A 20,711-nucleotide genomic window follows, 5' to 3' on the forward strand; every position below is an offset into this window, starting at 1 on the left:
CTCTGCAGGCATTCAGTTTTGTCTTTTATATGGACTTAAGAAAAGAAATGTGGTAGATTTGAATAGTGATACTCTGTATGATCTTCATTAGTAAAAATGTGGTAGATTTGAATAGGGATACTCTGTATGATCTCCATTTGTAAAATTGTGGAAGATTTGAATAGTAATACTCTGTGTGGTCCTCATTTGTAAAAAAGTGGTAGATTTGAATAGTGTAATAGTGATACTCTGTATGATCTTCATTTGTAAAAATGTGTTAGATTTTAATAGTGATACCCTGTATGGTCCTCATTTGTAAAAATGTGGTAGATTTGAATATTGATACCCTGTATGGTCCTCATTTGTAAATAGGTGGTAGATTTGAATAGTGATACCCTGTATGATCTTCATTTGTAAAATTGTGGTAGATTTGAATAGTGATACCCTGTATGGTCCTCATTTGTAAAATGGTGGTAGATTTGAATAGTGATACCCTGTATGGTCCTCATTTGTAAAAAGGTGGTAGATTTGAATAGTGATACCCTGTATGGTCCTCATTTGTAAATAGGTGGTAGATTTGAATAGTGATACCCTGTATGATCTTCATTTGTAAAATTGTGGTAGATTTGAATAGTGATACCCTGTATGGTCCTCATTTGTAAAATGGTGGTAGATTTGAATAGTGATACCCTGTATGGTCCTCATTTGTAAAAAGGTGGTAGATTTGAATAGTGATACCCTGTATGGTCCTCATTTGTAAATAGGTGGTAGATTTGAATAGTGATACCCTGTATGATCTTCATTTGTAAAATTGTGGTAGATTTGAATAGTGATACCCTGTATGGTCCTCATTTGTAAAAATGTGGTAGATTTGAATAGTGATACTCTGTATGGTCCTCATTTGTAAAAATGTGGTAGATTTGAAGTGATACTCTGTATGATCTTAATTTGTAAAAATGTGGTAGATTTGAATAATGATACCCTGTATGGTCCTCATTTGTAAAAATGTGGTAGATTTGAATAGTGATACTCTGTATGATCTTCATTTGTAAAAATGTGGTAGATTTGAATAATGATACCCTGTATGGTCCTCATTTGTAAAAATGTAAAATGTGGTAGATTTGAATAGTGATACCCTGTATGGTCCTCATTTGTAAAATGTGTTACATTTGAATAATGATACCCTGTATGGTCCTCATTTGTAAAATTGTGGTAGATTTGAATAGTGATACTCTGTATGGTCCTCATTTGTAAAAATGTGGTAGATTTGAATAGTGATACTCTGTATGGTCCTCATTTGTAAAAATGTGGTAGATTTGAAGTGATACTCTGTATGATCTTAATTTGTAAAAATGTGGTAGATTTGAATAATGATACCCTGTATGGTCCTCATTTGTAAAAATGTGGTAGATTTGAATAGTGATACTCTGTATGATCTTCATTTGTAAAAATGTGGTAGATTTGAATAATGATACCCTGTATGGTCCTCATTTGTAAAAATGTAAAATGTGGTAGATTTGAATAGTGATACCCTGTATGGTCCTCATTTGTAAAATGTGTTACATTTGAATAATGATACCCTGTATGGTCCTCATTTGTAAAATTGTGGTAGATTTGAATAGTGATACTCTGTATGGTCCTCATTTGTAAAAATGTGGTAGATTTGAATAGTGATACTCTGTATGGTCCTCATTTGTAAAAATGTGGTAGATTTGAAGTGATACTCTGTATGATCTTAATTTGTAAAAATGTGGTAGATTTGAATAATGATACCCTGTATGGTCCTCATTTGTAAAAATGTGGTAGATTTGAATAGTGATACTCTGTATGATCTTCATTTGTAAAATTGTGGAAGATTTAAATAGGGATACCCTGTATGAATTCCATTTAAGTATCTCATTTTATGTAATATTTATATTTCCACAGACATTATTTTCAATATAGCCATCTCTTACACCATTGCTCATACGTATTTATTTTTATTTTTTATTTCTTATTTTTATTTTTTTTATTTATTTTCATTTTTTTTAGTTTTCATTGACTTATCAATTTGTCAACATGTTCATTTCTTCATGAGTTATGAGACACTCCTTTTTATTATATACATCTTCATTTGGGATTTTTTTTTCCCACAATGTATTGCATTATTATTTCACCATTATAACGCAATGTCGATCCATTTTGATGATTTACTGGATACTCCATTTACGTTGAGATATTATATAATGAAAAAGTCCGTCTCAGAAGATTTTTGCTTTCTTTATTTTCATGTTTTCGTGTGTATTTATCATCGGCATTGTGTTGAATTATTTAAGGGGTATTTTTCATGCCTTGCCTCTTTAGGTTATGTCGTGTTTTTTTAGGTGCGAGGTTGGAACAAGGTTAACTTATTATTATTATTATTATTATTATTATTATTATTATTATGGTTATTATATTTTTGTTATTATTATTATTATCATTATTATTATTTGTTGTTGTTGTTGATATTATTATTATTATTATTATTATTATTATTATTTGTTGTTGTTGTTGATATTATTATTATTGTTATTATATTTTTGTTATTATTATTATTATTATTATTATTATTATTATTAAGGTTATCATTATTATTATTATTATTATTATTATTATTATTATTATTATTATTATTATTATTATTAGTTGCTAAGCTACACCCTAGTTGGAAAAAGAAAAATGCTATAAGCCCAAGGGTTCCAAGAGGGAAAAGTAGCCCAGTGAAGAAAGGAAATAAGGAAATAAGTAAAATATAAGAGATGTAATGAACAATTAGAATAAAATATTTCAAGAATAGTAAAGAGAAATGAATAATTCTTTCATATATAAACTAAAAAATTCAGAAAAAAAGAGGAACTCTACTCAAAAACGGTATGTATGGCAGTATTTACTCACTCGAAAGGTTAGATACTTCACTGTAATTGTTCATTAGCTACTTTCCACTAGGTAACGGTAAAAGAGACTCATTAAATATGGTAAGCAGCTCTTCTAGGTCACTCCAAAATCAACCCATTGTTCTCTAGTCTTGGGTAGTGCCATAGTCTCTGTACCATCGTCTTCCACTGTCTTGTGTTAGAACTCTCTTGCTTGAGAGTATACTCATGTACACTATTCTATCTGTTAACTTATTTCCTTTTCTTACTGAAAAATCTTCCCTGTAGGAACCCTTGGATTTATAGCATCCTGCTTTTCCAACTAGGGACGAAGCTTAGCAAGTAATAATGATCATTATAATTCAGTTTTTTAGTTGTAATAATAAGTGTTTGTTTTATGCGCACTGTTAGAAAAAACTTCAATTTTTATCGGATATTCTCCGTAAATATATATTGTTCTCAGCCGTATATCAATAAATTATAGGCGACCGTAATTTTAGCTTACTTTGTTATTATCTTTTACGGGTGTGTGGCTGTGATATCACTTTTACGTCAAAATAACCGTTTTTAAAACGGGGAAAATCCTGGAATAAGTGTTGCCAGACTTTTACCGTTTTTTAATGCAATTTTTTAACAGTGCATGCTACTGCTATAAATTTACTTTTTATTGTCATATTTCTGGTAGTTTCATTTGTTGAAGTCTACATTGTCCTTCACAATTTTATAGTTAACTCCCCACTCTCCAGTATGTTAATATTAGAATATTCTGGGGAAATGTTCCTAGATCAAACGATTTTTTCATCATAACCTTTTTGTGAATAATTCGAGAAATATGTTTATATTACTGTTTTCTGTTCAGTTTTATTTACACTTTTTATTTTCTGGATGTCAGTACTTGTCCTCTTGGCTGGTGGCGAGTTTGAAACATTTCAGGAGGGAAGAAATACCTTTTTTTAAAGAAATTTTCAGCAATTCTGATATATAAACACTTTCAACTGGGCTCCACAAGGCACTAGAAGAGTTGGAAGAACCCAGGCCAACATGGCTGAGGACTATGAAGCGTGAAGTAGGAGATGAAGAATGGAGAAGTATTGATTTAAAAGCGCAATATAGAGACGACTGGCGAAATCTAACAGAGGCTCTTTGTGTCAATAGGCTTAGGAGTAGTTGATGATGATGCTGATGATATATATATATATATATATATATATATATATATATATATATATATATATATATATATATATATAGATTACTTATCCACCTACTGTAATTTGACCAAAATGATTGATTTGGGCGATAATATGAAGAAAACAGATAACTGAAATAAAGACCAGAATTCAAGACTTTTTAACTTAGTTGTTCTAATCTATGACGTTAAATACCTAAATATTTTTGATAATTGATAGGGTTTATGCCCTATTTTATCTCTTACCTATCATTCTGGTTTTCACTCATATCTATAAAGCATACTGCAATCACACATTTCAAAAGACGAAGTCTAAAATCACCATGCCAAAACAGTCCTCGCATCGAAATAGGAAATACGTAGAAACCCTGTAAACGACGGTTGTCTACGGATATCAAAGAAATTAGTTTGGGTATCGCAAACACTCATTTATGGCTTTCGCCATATGCTGTATACAGTGCTTCCTTTTATGGATTGCCCAAAATGGGGTCAAGCTATAAACTTCTTAGATTGCATCAGGATAGAGCATGAGGTTTTATGAGAACCTTACTACGCTAACGCTACTTCCGAGACCATAAAGATTTTAATACATTCTCTCTCTCTCTCTCTCTCTCTCTCTCTCTCTCTCTCTCTCTCTCTCTCTCTCTCTCTCTCTCAGTATATCATTTACAATACTGACTTTGTAATTCATTCAGCTTGACGTATCAACTTTGCAGCTACTGTACTGAACTCTACTTTCGAGACCATAAAGTTTTTAATACATTCTCTCTCTCTCTCTCTCTCTCTCTCTCTCTCTCTCTCTCTCTCTCTCTCTCTCTCTCTCCTGAGTACATCATTTACGAAACTGACTTTGTTATAGATTCAGTTCTACGAATTATCTTTGAAGCTACTGTACTGAATTTTATTTGTAGGGAGACTTTCCAACCCCGGTGGCCAGAAGTTGCTGTCGTGAATTTTGGCATCGAAATTCACACTACAGCTTCCTCGATGTTTTCCTCGATAAATAGAGTCTTTCTTTATAGTAAGACTCGTAATCTAACTACTAGAAGTCCTTCGAACTACGTTTTCCACATTGCCTGCTAAATTTATTTTTATTTTGGTCAATGGCTGATATTACTTCAAGATTCCTGTTTCTAGAACTTCAGAGGTGTAAAGGCTCTGTGAAATTCGACATGGTGCAACGATTATTACACTGAGAGATAAAGTTTAGTGCCGTGTTCCATTTGTCAGTTAAAGACATTGGGATTCGCTTGCATAATTACGACTGTCTAATTACACCTCATGGTGTTTAGTTAATGGTAAGCTTGAATTTAATTGCCTTTAGTTTATTTGACCTCATTTCACTCAAGATGCCTTTATGAATTATCTGCATTTAGTTGTTTTTATATCATATGTATTTATAGTTTATATCAGTTCACCAAACTTTCAACTGGGTTTCACAAGACATTAGAAGAGTTGGAAGACCCAGGCCTACATGGTTGAGGTCTATGAAGCGAAAAACAGGTGATGAATTGAGAAGTATTGATTTAAAAGTGCAAGATATAGATGACTGATGAAATCTATGTGAGGCCATTTACGTCAATAGGCGTAGGAGGAGATGATGATGATGATATATATATATGTATATATATATATATATATATATATATATATATATATATATATATGTGTGTATATATATATATATATATATATATATATATATATATATATAATATAATATATATTTTCCATAGCATGTTTGTCGTTTACAAAACTGGATTACTTCCAGCCCTTCGTGCATATAGGTACGCGCACACGCATAAAAACGCACATACAAATATTGGCACTTATTAATGAAATTTCAAACTGATATATCTAAGATGCTGTATGGTTTTTTAAACCACAATGAATTGCAAAATTTTATATATAACGTACAGTCAATATTCACTGGCTGGATTCCTAACTAAATCGCATGTAATCAACACGGCCGAATTTCCAATTTGTTTAATTCTTTTACTACTTTAGTCACTTTTATAAGTCAAGTTTAGTTGTATTCATAATGAATTTGAAAATAATTGTACGTGTTCATAAAATCATGTTAATTTAATATTTCAAATTTTTACCTGTTTTAAATATACATTAAAAAAAAACTTTCATACCGCTAAACGTATTTCTTATTTACACACACAAAAAAAATTGACTACAGAAGCTACAAATTTTTATTTGTATTACTCAATTTCATCTTAATTTCTTCGGAGTATATCCAAGACGTGAAACCTCCAATTCTTTGTTTTTCTCTGAAAAGGATTAATTGCTTTGTTTGTAATTAGAGAGGTTTGCGTCGAAATAGTTCCCGGCAGCTGGTTAATTCATTTTCCATCAAGTGAACTCTCGTTAGAATTGGGTCGTTGAAGAGGATTCAGAGCTCCGGCTGTGAGAGGTTTCCAATATTTATTTATTGGGAATCTGGAATTGATTGGAATATTTACCATCGGGAATTCAGATGTGAGAAGGGCTCCGATATTTATCTGCTGGGAATATAGACAAAGTGGCTTATTTGTTCTCAGACTTGATGTGACTGTTGAGATTATGGACTTTTTATTTCCGGTATGCAAAACAACTAATTATGACGTTCGAGGCTCATGGTGATTTCCTTTCTTCGTGGAAATTCTGAAGTTGTTGTTGTTGTTGTTGTGTGTGTGGTTTTTTTTTTTTTTTTATGACGTTCAAGTTTCTTCGTGGAAATTCAAAAGCTTTTTTTGTAATTTTTCTTATAATTCTTTCATTTGAAGTAAAATCAATATTTTCTTATCGTCTTGGTATTGTTTTGAAAAATATTGTTCTCAGAAGGACACATCTCCCCTTATATAGTAAAAAGCAAGTATTTGCCTATATATTTTTCCGGTCACGCTCAGCGGCATTGCCAGACATATTACTAATCGGTCTCTCCCTGTCCCTGTGGTAGGGGGAGAGGGAATAGTCAAACCCTTGTGAGAGAGGTTGTACCTAGGAAAGGGAAAGGGGGTGGGAAGGGTTGAATCAGTGTGCGTATCATTCTGAATAGTTAGCCGTCATTTTTGACGGGTCGCGTACACTAAGTACTGCATAATTACCCTTCGTTCAAACCAGTCATGACATTAAATATATATGAATTAGAATGTTTTTCTTCCTGGATCTCTCCCTAACTGGCCAGGCGACCATTTCTTCCCCCGTATGCATCACAAGATCAGACTTCTCCTCTGGTAGTTACAATCATTGTTACTTGATCTCTATTTCTTTTTAGACCTGCTTCGGGGCCCTTTACATTTCGAGTTAATGGCTTGGCCCCTCCGTTTATGTTTGACATATATTATGTCTCCTTCGGGGTTACGATTATGATGGTGCCTCGTTATCATTCTGGATTCGTGGGTTTAGGCTGTCTTTGCCAGTTTATCTCGCTATTGGGCCTTCGTTGACTTTATTATGACTGACGTTGTATTATGGTGGGATTGCGAGGTGTTGACTTTGCTTAGGCACTTTTTGAATGGTTTTTTTTTTTTTTTTTTTTTTTTGAGTTAAAGCTAAGTTTTTGGTATTATTATTATTATTATTATTATTATTATTATTATTAATATGTTAATTATGATTTTAAAGCTTAGTTATTATTATTATTTTTATTATTAGTTTGTTAATTTTGAGTTTAAAGCTTAGTTATTATTATTATTATCATCATCATCATTATTATCATTATTATCATTATTATTATTATTATTATTAGTGTTGTTGTTGTTGTTGTTGTTTATTTCAGCCATAGAAATTCTCCAAATCAATGAACAAAATATTTTATTACAGATTGAAATAAGAAAGATCTCATTCTGAAATCTTTTAAAAGTATGATGTACAGTTGGACACAGCAATGCCTTGCACACCTCTCTGTGGAAGTGCACCCTGTCACACACTTTCTTCGCGGCCATTTCTTTTGTCTAGCCCCGAGCACCACCTCTGCCGTATCTCCTTACACTAACTGTTTGGTTACTGCGCAGATAGGGTGTGATAGGGTGCACTACCTCAGAGTAAGGTGTGCCAGGAATTTCTATGTCCAACTGTACCCCAAACTGTTATATACACCTAAAGGTCTTTACTAATAGCCAGCCCTTCTTCATCATGAGGCTCAATACTACACAGTATTCTACAAGTTTTATTCCAGCTGTGACCAAGTTGTGGAATGATCTTCTTAATAGGGTAGTTCAAAAGTTCAAACTTGCAGTAAATGTTTTTATGTTGAACAGGTTGACATAAGTCTTTTTATATTTTATATATGAAATATCAGTTTTAATGTTATTACTGTTTTTAAAATATTTTATTTAAGTTGTTCATTACTTTCCATATCGTTTATTTATTCCTTTTTTTTCCTCTCGTCACTGCGCTATTTTTTCCTGATGAAGCCCTTGGGCTTTTAGCATCTTGCTTATCCAACTAGGGTTGTAGCCTAGCAAGTAGTAGTAATAATAATAATAATAATAATAATAATAATGATAATAATAATAATAAAAATAATAGTAATAATAATAATAATAATAATAATGATAATAATAATAATAATAATAATAATAATATTATGATTATAAAATTTAAAATACTTAGCATCCATTCTTCCATACAAAACTCCTTGTATCTTAGGATAGCTTTTGAAGAAAAATACAAAGAAAAAAAATATAACCAAAGGTATCGGCTGTGTTTACTGAACCGAAGAAATAAGCCAATGATGATTGCTACTAGTGGTTTTTCGGTAGTAACGGTTGTGTTATTATTGCCTCGAAATGTTTTTTCCGTTCAAGTGGTAAAGATATTACGGTTACGCATATTTCCTAAATCAATTTTCCGGAACTCGTTCACGGATAGACAATTGGATTTTATTGCTCTTATATTGTGGTGGCTGATGTGGTAACGTCCCTAACTGGTTAACACCAGACTGGGGTTCGAGTCCCGCTCAAACTCGTTAGTTATTTTGGTAACTGTAATCTCACCATCCTTGTGAGCTAAGGATGGGGGTTTTGGGGGAGCCTATAATCTATCTTCTTAGTCATCAGCGGCCATTGCCTGGCCATCATTGGTCCTAGCTTGGGTGAGGAGGTTGCTGGGCCGCTGATCATATGTATATATGGTCAGTCTCAAGGGCATTGTCTTGCTTGATAGGGAAATGTCACTGCCCCTTGCCCCTGCTATTCATGAGCGACCTTTAAACCTTTAAACAAAGTACTTGTGATGATTGAAGTTCTTCATATGTGTATCAGTTACGATCCTTCAAATGCTTAGAAAAAAGGATAATTAAGGGATGCGTGCTAGCGTAACCTTACTTCATGATACCTAATATAGTCTATAGTCAATTTCTTTTTGCGATGCAGATTTGCACCGACTCGCAGCGGATGCCCTTTTAGCTCGGAAAAGTTTCCTGATCGCTGATTGGTTGGACGAGATAATTCTAACCAATCAGCGATCAGGAAGCTTTTCCGAGCTAAAAGGGCACCGCTGCTAGTCGGTGCAAATCTGCCTCGATAAAAGAAATGGACTATGGTAAGCCCAAGGCCAATATAGAGGCCTAACTTACTAGACCAGGAGCCGATACCTAACCTGACCTTGAATCTCATACGTCATAGACGATACCGCAATTCACTCCAACCTAACTCCCCACTTAATTTCCTAATTGGGAAAGGAATCAGTTCCTGTATTTCCTTTACATGTAAATAAATACTTTCTGGAAAATTAAGTAATTTGCTATATAATTAATTGTATTGCTGTGTATAAGTGGATTAATTAAATAGTCTGTATTAATAGAAAGTGTCCTATTACGATAGTTCCGTATGAATCGAACCAAAATCATAGTTACAAATTTCGTAGGCAGTCAGTTTATGAAAAAGGGCTTTATTTTGTTTGGAATCTTAGTTATATATTTTCAATTAGAACATGGCTAACACATTTTATTTATGATAAATCACCTTTGGGAAAAATAGAAGTAAGTATGATTATATAAATCACCTGTGTATAAAGAGAAGTAATTATGATTTTATAAATCACCTATGTAAAAACAGAACTGATCATGAGTTTCTTTTATGCTGATGTAAGAGAAGTTGATTGATCGCTTCTCAACTCTGGCACAAGCCAGATTGATTGATTGATTGATTTAAAGTTTTCAGGCATCCTGGCACAAGCCAGAACTCTCACCGTGCTTAGTTTCCCAACAGTCTTATCAACCATGATTATCACTCTGTGACTGCAAAGTACCTTGAAACTGTGTAACTGCAGAGATTTGGATGTTGAGCTTCGACGAACAACATCGGCTTACTGATTATATCTTTCATTGCGCTGGGCTTACGGCTCGTTTCTCTCTCATTGTTGCATTTACTGGTAATTTTGATCTTTAATTTTTTATCCTTTTTGTGAAGGTCCTTTTTCACCCTTTCAGGTACTTTTTCACAGTTTTATGAAGGTACTTTTCCACCATATCATGAAGTAGTTTTCGCCCTTTCATGAAAGTACTTTTTTACCCTCTCATGAAGGTCCCTTTTCACCCTTTTATGAAGGTACTTTTACACCATTTTATGAAGGTCTTTTTCCACCCTCTCATGAAGGTACTTTTTCACCCTGTCATGAAGGTACTTTTTCACTTTTTCACCATTGCATTAAGGAACGTTTTCACCCTTGCATGAAGATAATTTTTCATCCTTTCATGAAGGTACTTTTTCACCCGTTTATGAAGGTATTTTTTCACCCTTGCATGAAGGTACTTTTTCCCCCTTTCATGAAGGTACTTTTTCACATTTTTATGAAAGTAATTTCTCACCCTTGCATGAAATTACGTTTTCACCCTTACACAAATGTACTTTTTCATCCTTTCATGAAGGTTCTTTTTCACCATTTCATGAAGGTACTTTTTCACCTGATCGTGAAGGTAATTTTTCACCCTTTTATAAAGGTACTCTTTCACAGTTTCATGAAGGTACATTTTCAACCTTGCATGAAGGTAATTTTTCAACCTTGCATGAAGGTAATATTTCACCCTTGCATGAAGGTACTTTTTCATCCTTTCATGAAGGTACTTTTTCACCCTTGCATGAAGGTACTTTTTCACCCTTTCATAAAAGTACTTCTTCACCCTTCCATGAAAGTAATTTTTTACCCTTTCTTGAAGGTCCTTTTTCACCCTTGCATGAAGGTACTTCTTCACCCTTTCATGAAGGTACTTTTTCACCCTTTCATGTAGGTACTTTTTCACCCTTTCATGGAAGTACATGTTAAAGGTCTTCAATGGATTCCCTTGATATGATAAGAATGATAAGACACGAGAAGAACGACTTTGCGTGTTTGGCCTGTAATTTTAGTAGGTTTTCTCTTGGTAATCTGGTTTTACACCATTATGATGATCTCCTTTAGCTTAATCCTTTATTATCTTAGGAATTTTTTAGACTTCATTTACGATATAAAATTTTTATTTGAATAAATTTTTAGACGCAATTTGTATATATATATAGATATATATATATATATATATATATATATATATATATATATATATATATATATATATATATATATATATATACAGTATGTATATATAGATATATATAGGTATATATATATATATAGATATATATATATATATATATATATATATATATATATATATATATATATATATATATATATATATATATATATATATCTATATATATATCTATATATGTATCTATATATATATATATATATATATATATATATGTATCTATCTATATATATATATATATATATGTATCTATCTATATATATATATATATATATATATATATATATATATATATATATATATATATATATATATATATATATAAAGGAATTTGAAGAACACAAGGCGAATGTCAATTCATTTCAATCTAGAAAGTATGATAACTTCCTGCTAGGCTATGTACGGCAATTAGTTTTTGTAACTATATATTTATAGATTCTTACGTTATTTATATATATTTATATATTGTTGTGGTTCACATTTTTGCTGATAAGAAACATGGTCAACATAAGTTCCAGTTTATATTAGATTGCTTTTAAATAATTTTTCAATATTTTACAACCTTATGCATAACTTTTAAGCTTGGATCAGCATTTAGTTGATATGTTGGAAAATATTATTTTTTTAATCTTGCGAAAGTCATAAATATTTTTGTATAATTTTCAAGCTTATACATAGCTTTTAGGTTTGGATAAGAATTTCGTTAATATGTGGGAAAAATATTTTTCTATATATTTTTGCTTAAATCATAAATAGTTTTCTATAGTTTTCAAGCTTATACCTAAGTTTGTAAGCTTGGATCAAAATTTAATTATTACGAGTATATTGGAAAATATTTATTTTTATAGTTTTCAAGCATATAGGTATTTAAAGCATGGATATGTTGAAAAACATTTTTATTTACACACTGCAAAAATCATAAATAATTTTTCTTTAGTTTTCAAACTTAAACTTAACTTTTAAATTTTGATAAGAATTGATATGTTGGAAAATTATTTTTAACATAATTTAAAGAAAACCATATTAAATACGAATTAGATACTTGTTATTGGACGACAGAAAGAAGAGGATCTCTATAATGGAATATCTGAAGCAAGTAATAACTTCATTCGTCTATCGTTTATTTTGGGAATATTCCAAGTGACTTGGTGGGAATTGTTACCTGTTTTGAGAAAGGATTCCCTCATCAGTGTAGTTAATTTCCAAGTTGAAATGAGCTTTCGAGGTCAAAATTTAGATTAGGTCCCGGGATGGTTTATCAAGGTTTTTTTGTTTCTTTCTTTTTTCCATTCTCATTTACAAGGGAAAATTTTCATTTTAATTCTTTTCTGCTTTATTTTTTATCATTTGTTTATAGATTTTGTGGTTATTGGTTTTCATGTTGATATTTTGATTACGTCTTTTTACCTTCACGGAAAAGTAATCACAATCATTATTATTATTAATATTATTACTTGCTAAGCTACAACCCTATTTGGAATAGCAGGATGCTATAAGCACAGGAAACCTAACAGGAAAAATACCCCAGTGAGGAAAGAAAACAAGTAAAAATAAAATATTTTAAGAACGGTAACAACATTAAAATAAATATTTCCAATATAAACTATAAAAATCGTTTAAAAAAACAAGAGAAAGAGAAATATTATAGAAGAGTGTGCCCGAGTGTACCCTCAAGCAAGAGAACTCTAACCCAAGACAGTGGAAGTCCATGGTTTTGAAGCTATGGCACTACCTAAGACTAGAAAACAATGGTTTGATTTATGTGTCCTTCTCCTAGAAGAGCTGCTTACCATAGCTAGAAGAGCTGCTTACCATAGCTAAAGAGTCTCTTTTACCCTTACCAAGACGAAAGTAGGCACTGATCAATTACAATCCAATAGTTAACCCCTTGGGTGAAGAAAAAAAAATCCATGTTAAATATTTTCGTTTTTATATCTGTTATGTCATTTGTATATTTTGGGGATAATAGATTATGTATTTTTTAGCAAATTAAATAGGTTACGTTTTTACAGTAAACGAAAAACATTTACATATTATGTGGAACTTGGTTGTTATATTGATGTTTATATTTAGTCTTTTTCAGTAAACAAAAAATAAACACAATTACAAAAATAATGAAAATACATAAAATTTCAGTTTTGAATATTTTCCTGTTTAGTTACGATATATATATATATATATATATATATATATATATATATATATATATATATATATAGATAGATAGATAGATAGATAGATAGATTCGTTGTTATAGTGAAATTTAGATTACCAGTACGTGTTTTTCTGTTGGCAAAAAGTAATCACATTTACAGAAAAAAAAAAAATACAATTTAGTAATCCTAAGTGATTAATTTTTTAATATATACTTTCATTTAATCAAATCCCATTCTTTCTGTAAAAGCTTGAAGAAATGAAACATTGTGCGTAGCATCTGTACGATTCAATTTCAATTATTTTCCCAACATAATTCGGTGAAATTGTTTTCTCCAATTTTAATTTTCCATATTTGCCTCTTCCGGTTTGGAAGAAAGATGAAAAAGAGGGAAAGGAAAGCTTCTGTTTTATTTCATTTCTGTGAAATGGTTCAGTCGTAGGTTTCCATGCATGTTTCTTGACCATTTTATTTTTTACTATTTTGAATAATTCTATCATCTGCTAAATCTAGAATTTAAGAAAAACGGTAGTCTGTTCTTTTTTTTTTTTTTTTTTTTTTACTCTCCATGCATGTTTCTTGCACATTTTCTTTTTTTATTATCCCGAATAATTCTATTATTTTTTTAGATCCAGAGCAACGCTACTCCATCTAATTAGTAATTTTTTGGGTTATTTACTTCTATACCTTTTCCTCTTTAATTGGATGTCATCAGCGATTATTACCCCTTGTGAATTACTAACCATATCTGGCTTTGATTGCTAATAGTTATTAACCTCAAAATCCCTCGAATTTATGAATAAATAACCAAAGAAAAATTAATTTGTCTTCTCCTATGTTCAGGATTCGAACCTATGCCTTAGAAACGAAACAGATATAGCTAGTAGACATTTTATTATTATTATTATTATTATCATTATTATTATTATTATCCAAGCTACAACCCTAATTGGAATAGCAAGATGCTATAAGCCCAGGGGCTCCAATAGGGAAAAATAGCCCAGTGAGGAAAGGAAATAAGGAAATAAATAACTGAAGAGAACAAATTAACAATAAATCATTCTAAAAAAAGTAATGTCAAAAGATATATGTCATATATAAACTATTAACAACGTCAAAAACAAATATTTCATATATAAACTATAAAAAGACTCATGTCTGCCTGGTCAACATAAAAGCATTTGCTCCAACTTTGAACTTTTGAAGTTCTACTGATTCAACTACCCAATTAGGAAGATCATTCCACAACTTGGTAACAGCTGGAATAAAACTTCTAGAGTACTGCGTAGTATTGAGCCGAGTGTTTTAAGTGGCTGTTTTACATTGCAGTTCTGTTCAGATTTTGAGGCGTAAGTTCGAATCCTGTCCGGAGAGAAACACTCATCAAGAAAATTATTTCTCGGTGGCTATTTCTAAGGTTAAATGATTTCTATATTTTCAGCTATATGTTGCTCAGTATTAGAATGTACGAATGCCATGTGTGCAGATGAGAAAACTAAGATATATTTATATGCATAATATATTTGATTGTTTATAAATACAGTGAGTATAAGTAATATACATAAATATTATTTATTAATACTAATCCACATACACATGCAGTATATATATATATATATATATATATATATATATGTATATATATATATATATATATATATGTGTGTGTGTATATATATATATATATATATATATATATATATATATATATATATGTGTGTGTGTGTGTGTGTGTCTATGCGTGTGTGTTTGTAATGGTATTGGTGTGTGTGGGTGTGTTCATATATATATGTGTATATATATATATATATATATATATATACATATATATATATATATATGTATATATAAACACATATACATACATATATATACAGAAAATAGAGACACCGACAATTAGCAATTTGGCTGATTGGCGCCTGTGTTCTCTCTCGCCAACCATTAGCATCTGGCCGTAGCTCTGACTCTGCTAAATGGATTTGATGCCGTGTTTGTGAAGCTGTCATGCACCCTGAATTTTCTCTCCTTTTTAATTTCGTGTTGCACTACAGGTCTCGTTGGACGTAATAATGAGTTTTGGGGCTCGTGTGCGCGCGCGCGTACGGCCCACATGATGCCCGAAATCTATTGATGAAAATGATAAAATCTAATTTGTTCTTTCTCTCTATTATTTAATCATCTCTAGGAATTATGTTATTTTTTATTTGGATTTGTTTATATTTTTCTCTCGTTAATGGGATTTTTTTTTTGCATATTAGTACTCGATTTTAATTTCCATTCGGTTATAGATCGCGATTTAAAAGAATCTAGTCTAATGGAACCGTCTCTGTGAATTCGTATTGGACAAGTATATATATATATATATATATATATATATATATATATATATATATATATATATATATATATATATATATATATATATAGATAGATAGATAGATAGATAGATAGATAGATAGATAGATAGATAGATAATAATAATAATAATGATAATAATAATTAGACAGTTTTTAACCGTAGGTAAAGAGAGTATGACTCTCCTAATACGCTTGCTAAAAAAAATGATGCAAGAAAGCTATGAAGTAAGTTTTCATCAAGCATACACCATTTTAAGTAACAGCATATACTCTTACTGAAGCAGCAATACATGCGTTCGTGTGTGTGTGTGTGTGTGTGTGTGTGTGTGTGTGTGTGTATGTTTGTGTGTATCCAAATCAAGTGCATTTTCCTTGCTCTCCTTCTTCCCCAATAATGATTGACAGGACGAAACTCTGGTTTATGATTTTGATTGTATTATTTTTTTTCAAAACGATATTGTTTCTCTAGACAGCGCGTTCGGTAGGTTTTTGATTGATAGATTATAAACGTCAATCATTACTGTTATTTGTAACATAGAATCAATTTCTCTTTGTCTTACTCTTTGCTCTTATGATTTTGTGATCTATACTTTGGAATATATATATATATATATATGATAAATATTTGCACATTTAGACGTGTTTTTCTTATTCAAATAAGCCATATATATTTTTGATACATTAATATCTGGATTCTCTTAACGACCTCGGGATCAGAGCCCCAGGCGAAATCACACAAAGACAAGAGCTTGTGACTGTCTATACAAGCTTGCCGACCAGGGTTCGATTCCCGGCCTGTCACAAGCTCTTTTCTTTGTGTGATTTCACCTGGGGCTCTGATCCCGAGGTCGTTAAGAGAATCCAGACATTAATGTATCAAAAATATATATGGCTTATTTGAATATATATATATATATATATATATATATATATATATATATATATATATGTGTGTGTGTGTGTGCGTGTGCTTGTGTGTATTATATAGATATACACTTATGTACGTGACCCGTAAAAAATAACTTGAACATTTAGATAGATATGCACACTCACAGATTTAACTATTCCAACCCCCTCCCCCTTTCCTAAGTAGCTCTCGGAGTAACCACTCTCACCAATGAATGACTACTCTCCCCCCTATTGTGTGTGTATATATATGCTGTATATATATATATATATTTATATATATATATATATATATATATATATAATCATTATTACCTTATTATCATTAGTATTGCGCAGTATGTACTGTATTATGAAAAAAAAAATGATTACAGTCTGTTTTTACTCAATCTCCTATTCTCATTAAACTAGCTTTTCCCCTTGTGCTAAGACCTGACCTTCATCTTATGTTACTTTCAACAAGAATTATGAAATCCTCTCCCACATCCTAATTACAGCCGCCGCCAGAGACAATATGAACTTCCACAAGTTCCTTCATGGTTAGGCGTTATGAAGACAATGTCCAGCAGTGTCACAAACCCCCCCCCCCCCCCCTTGAAGTATCCTACTCCTTTCCATCCCTCCTTACCCTATGAGGATGGTGGGGGTATACCCCCCCCCCCCCCGGATACCTACTCGAGATGCTCTCCGACGATGAGAAGACATAGTCCAGATGCCGCCTCTCTCTGTCTCTCTCTCTCTCTCTCTCTCTCTCTCTCTCTCTCTCTCTCTCTCTCTCTCTCTCTCTCGTAGTCAAGACCACACGCTTAAGTTGCTTCCTATCAATCATTAGCCAGGAGAGCGAATCCCATTCGTGTTACCCAAAATAAACACAAGGGACCCAACGGGGAAAGTAGCCCAGTGAGGAAAGGAAGTAAGTGAAGAGCAAATAACCTGTAAGTAATGAATGAAAAAATATGAATATTCTCTTTTTTTTTTCAGTTTATATATGAAAAATCAAATTTGATGTCTCTAACATAATTCTGTTTCTCTTCTTATATTTTATTTTGATTGTTTATTTCGTCTGTTGCAGTGTTTTTATTTCCTTGTTTCCTTTCCTCACTCGGCTATTTTTCGCCATTGGAGCCCTAGGGTTATAGCTTAGCTTGTATTAATAATAACGACGTTAAAATAAATCTGTCAGAAAAAAAAAAATCAAGCTATAGAGGAAGTTTACAGAGACACACAGATACTGAATGTTTCACAGCACTTTGTATCAACCCCCTTTAAGGCAAAGAAAAACATTTCATGATTAAAAAACACAAAAATATAAATATATTTACCTCTTGTCACTCGCTTTCCTCGATAAACGTCAGCGTAAAGGCAATATGGTTATTAATTTTCCTGTTACTCAAACGTTTAGAATTTTTTTCCCCCGTTGTTGATAAGCGCTAAAACGTCGAGATATTTTCTTTCCCGTAGACAGATTTACGACGTCAGCGTTTCGTGAAGCGGTACTGCATAACTAGGGTGTTTTTTACGTCGAAGGAAAGTGATTGAAATTTATATATTTTAGATATACATTATTTTTTTTTTGTCGGAGTTTATTTTAAATATGCATTATTTTTTTTGTTACAGTCTGGTTTATAGAAGGTAGATTTCACAGTATTTGATTTCAAGAAATTCTTTTGATCTTTTCAATGTTCTAGTATCAGGGTCACTAAGATTTATGTTGTATGTAGTCACATACATAAACATATGAATTGCTTATGCAAACTTTGTATTGAGTGATATATATATATATATATATATATATATATATATATATATATATATATATATATATACACACACACGTGAATGTATGTGTATATATGCATATGTATTTATAAATAATAATAATGATAAATGTATATATATATATATATATATATATATATATATATATATATATATATATATATATCACTCAATACAAAGTTTGCGTAAGCAATTCATATGTTTATGTATGTGACTACATATATATATATATATATATATATATATATATATATATATATATATTTATATATATATATATATATATATATATATATATATATATATAGATGTGTGTGTATGTGTGAGTGTGTGCGTACGTGCGTGCGTGCCTTTTGTGTGTACGTGTGTGTTCGGTGCGATATGTTGAATGTATAAGAACTTTATTCGAGCTGACCTTTAAGGAAGTAATCTTAACAAATTGAGAGTTCAGAGAGAGAAAGACATTGGTTGATGAAATTAAAGATTGAAATATTGCAATTCGTTAGTGGCAGCTTTGACGGAATGATTTCTAGTGTAAAGCAAAGTTAGTCTTTCGACAAGGAAGGGCATCTTTGAATGAAGAGTTTCTTATGAAACAGTTATGTAGATGTTGTAAAGGATAAAGTTTTATTTGTCATTAAGGGTTTTGGTGGCCGATGTGGTAACGTCCCTGACTGGTGAAAGCCAGACTGTGGTTTGAGTCCCGCTCAAACTCGTTTGTTTCTTTGGTCGCTGCAACCTCGTCACCCTTGTGAGCTAAGGGTGGGAGGTTTGGGGAAACCTATAGGTTTATCTGCTGAGTCATCAGCAACCATTGCCTGGCTCTCCTAGGTCTTAGCTTGGGTGGAGATAGGGCTTGGGCGTTGATCCTATATATATATATATATATATATATATATATATATATATATATATATATATATATATATATATTTTCTAGGGCATTGACTTGCTCGATAGGGCAATGTCACTGTCCCTTGCCTCTGCCATTTATGAGTGGCCTTTAAACCTTTAAAGGGGCATTGGAAAAAGCTCTGATGAAATTGATAGAAAGGTAATGTTGAATATGTTTGTGTATAACGTAAATAATCATCTTCAGGTTATGAGATGTTTTCATGATGGAAGTGAATATTGTATTAGAATATGTGGGAGTCTATGACAGTGGATAGGGATCTCTCATTGATGTCCAATATCTTCAAGGATTGAGTTGATTGAGAAGTCAGAGAAAGGCTGGTGAATTATGGAACAAAGTTATTGAAAGGTGACTAATCTAGTCCGAATATTTTAGCAAGAAGAGATATTTGAGAGTTACTGTCATCAGGATTAAGGTTATGACGATGAATAAAAATCGGGAAGGTAGAACAGTGAATGTTAATATGAATGGTATTAGAATGAAAGTTGTTTGGTTTATTCAGGTAATATGGAGTTAATATGGTACATGATGTTAGAATTAGAGACGGAATGAGTCTAAAAATAGATGAAGCAAGGAAGGTAGCAGGGTATGTGCAAGAGATTTGAAAGACTAGATTTTCTGTGGAAGGCAGATGGAAATGCGTTTTTTTTTTTTTTTTTTTTATCTATTTATTATTATTATTATTTTTTTTTTTAAAGTGAAATCTGGAATGTAAAATAGAGTAAGAAATGTGGTACAAATATGAAAGGATGTGTAAAAAAATTGGAAATTTTAGGTTGAAATTGTAAATAATCGTGAAGTAAGAAGTAAGAAGACCTAGAAACTGGTGTGATAGTTGGTGACTAAAGAAATATTTTCAATGATGGGCCATATTATCCAAGAAATGAGGAAGATTGCAGGCAATGAACAGCTGAGTGGTGCATTGCCCATTGGAAGATTTAAGACATTACAGATGATTCTTTTTGTTTTCTGGCATGAAACATATACACAACCGAGTCTTCTACAATTCAGCAGTTA

This window comes from Palaemon carinicauda, chromosome 24 (assembly GCF_036898095.1).
Source record: "Palaemon carinicauda isolate YSFRI2023 chromosome 24, ASM3689809v2, whole genome shotgun sequence".
Lineage (NCBI taxonomy): Eukaryota > Metazoa > Arthropoda > Malacostraca > Decapoda > Palaemonidae > Palaemon > Palaemon carinicauda.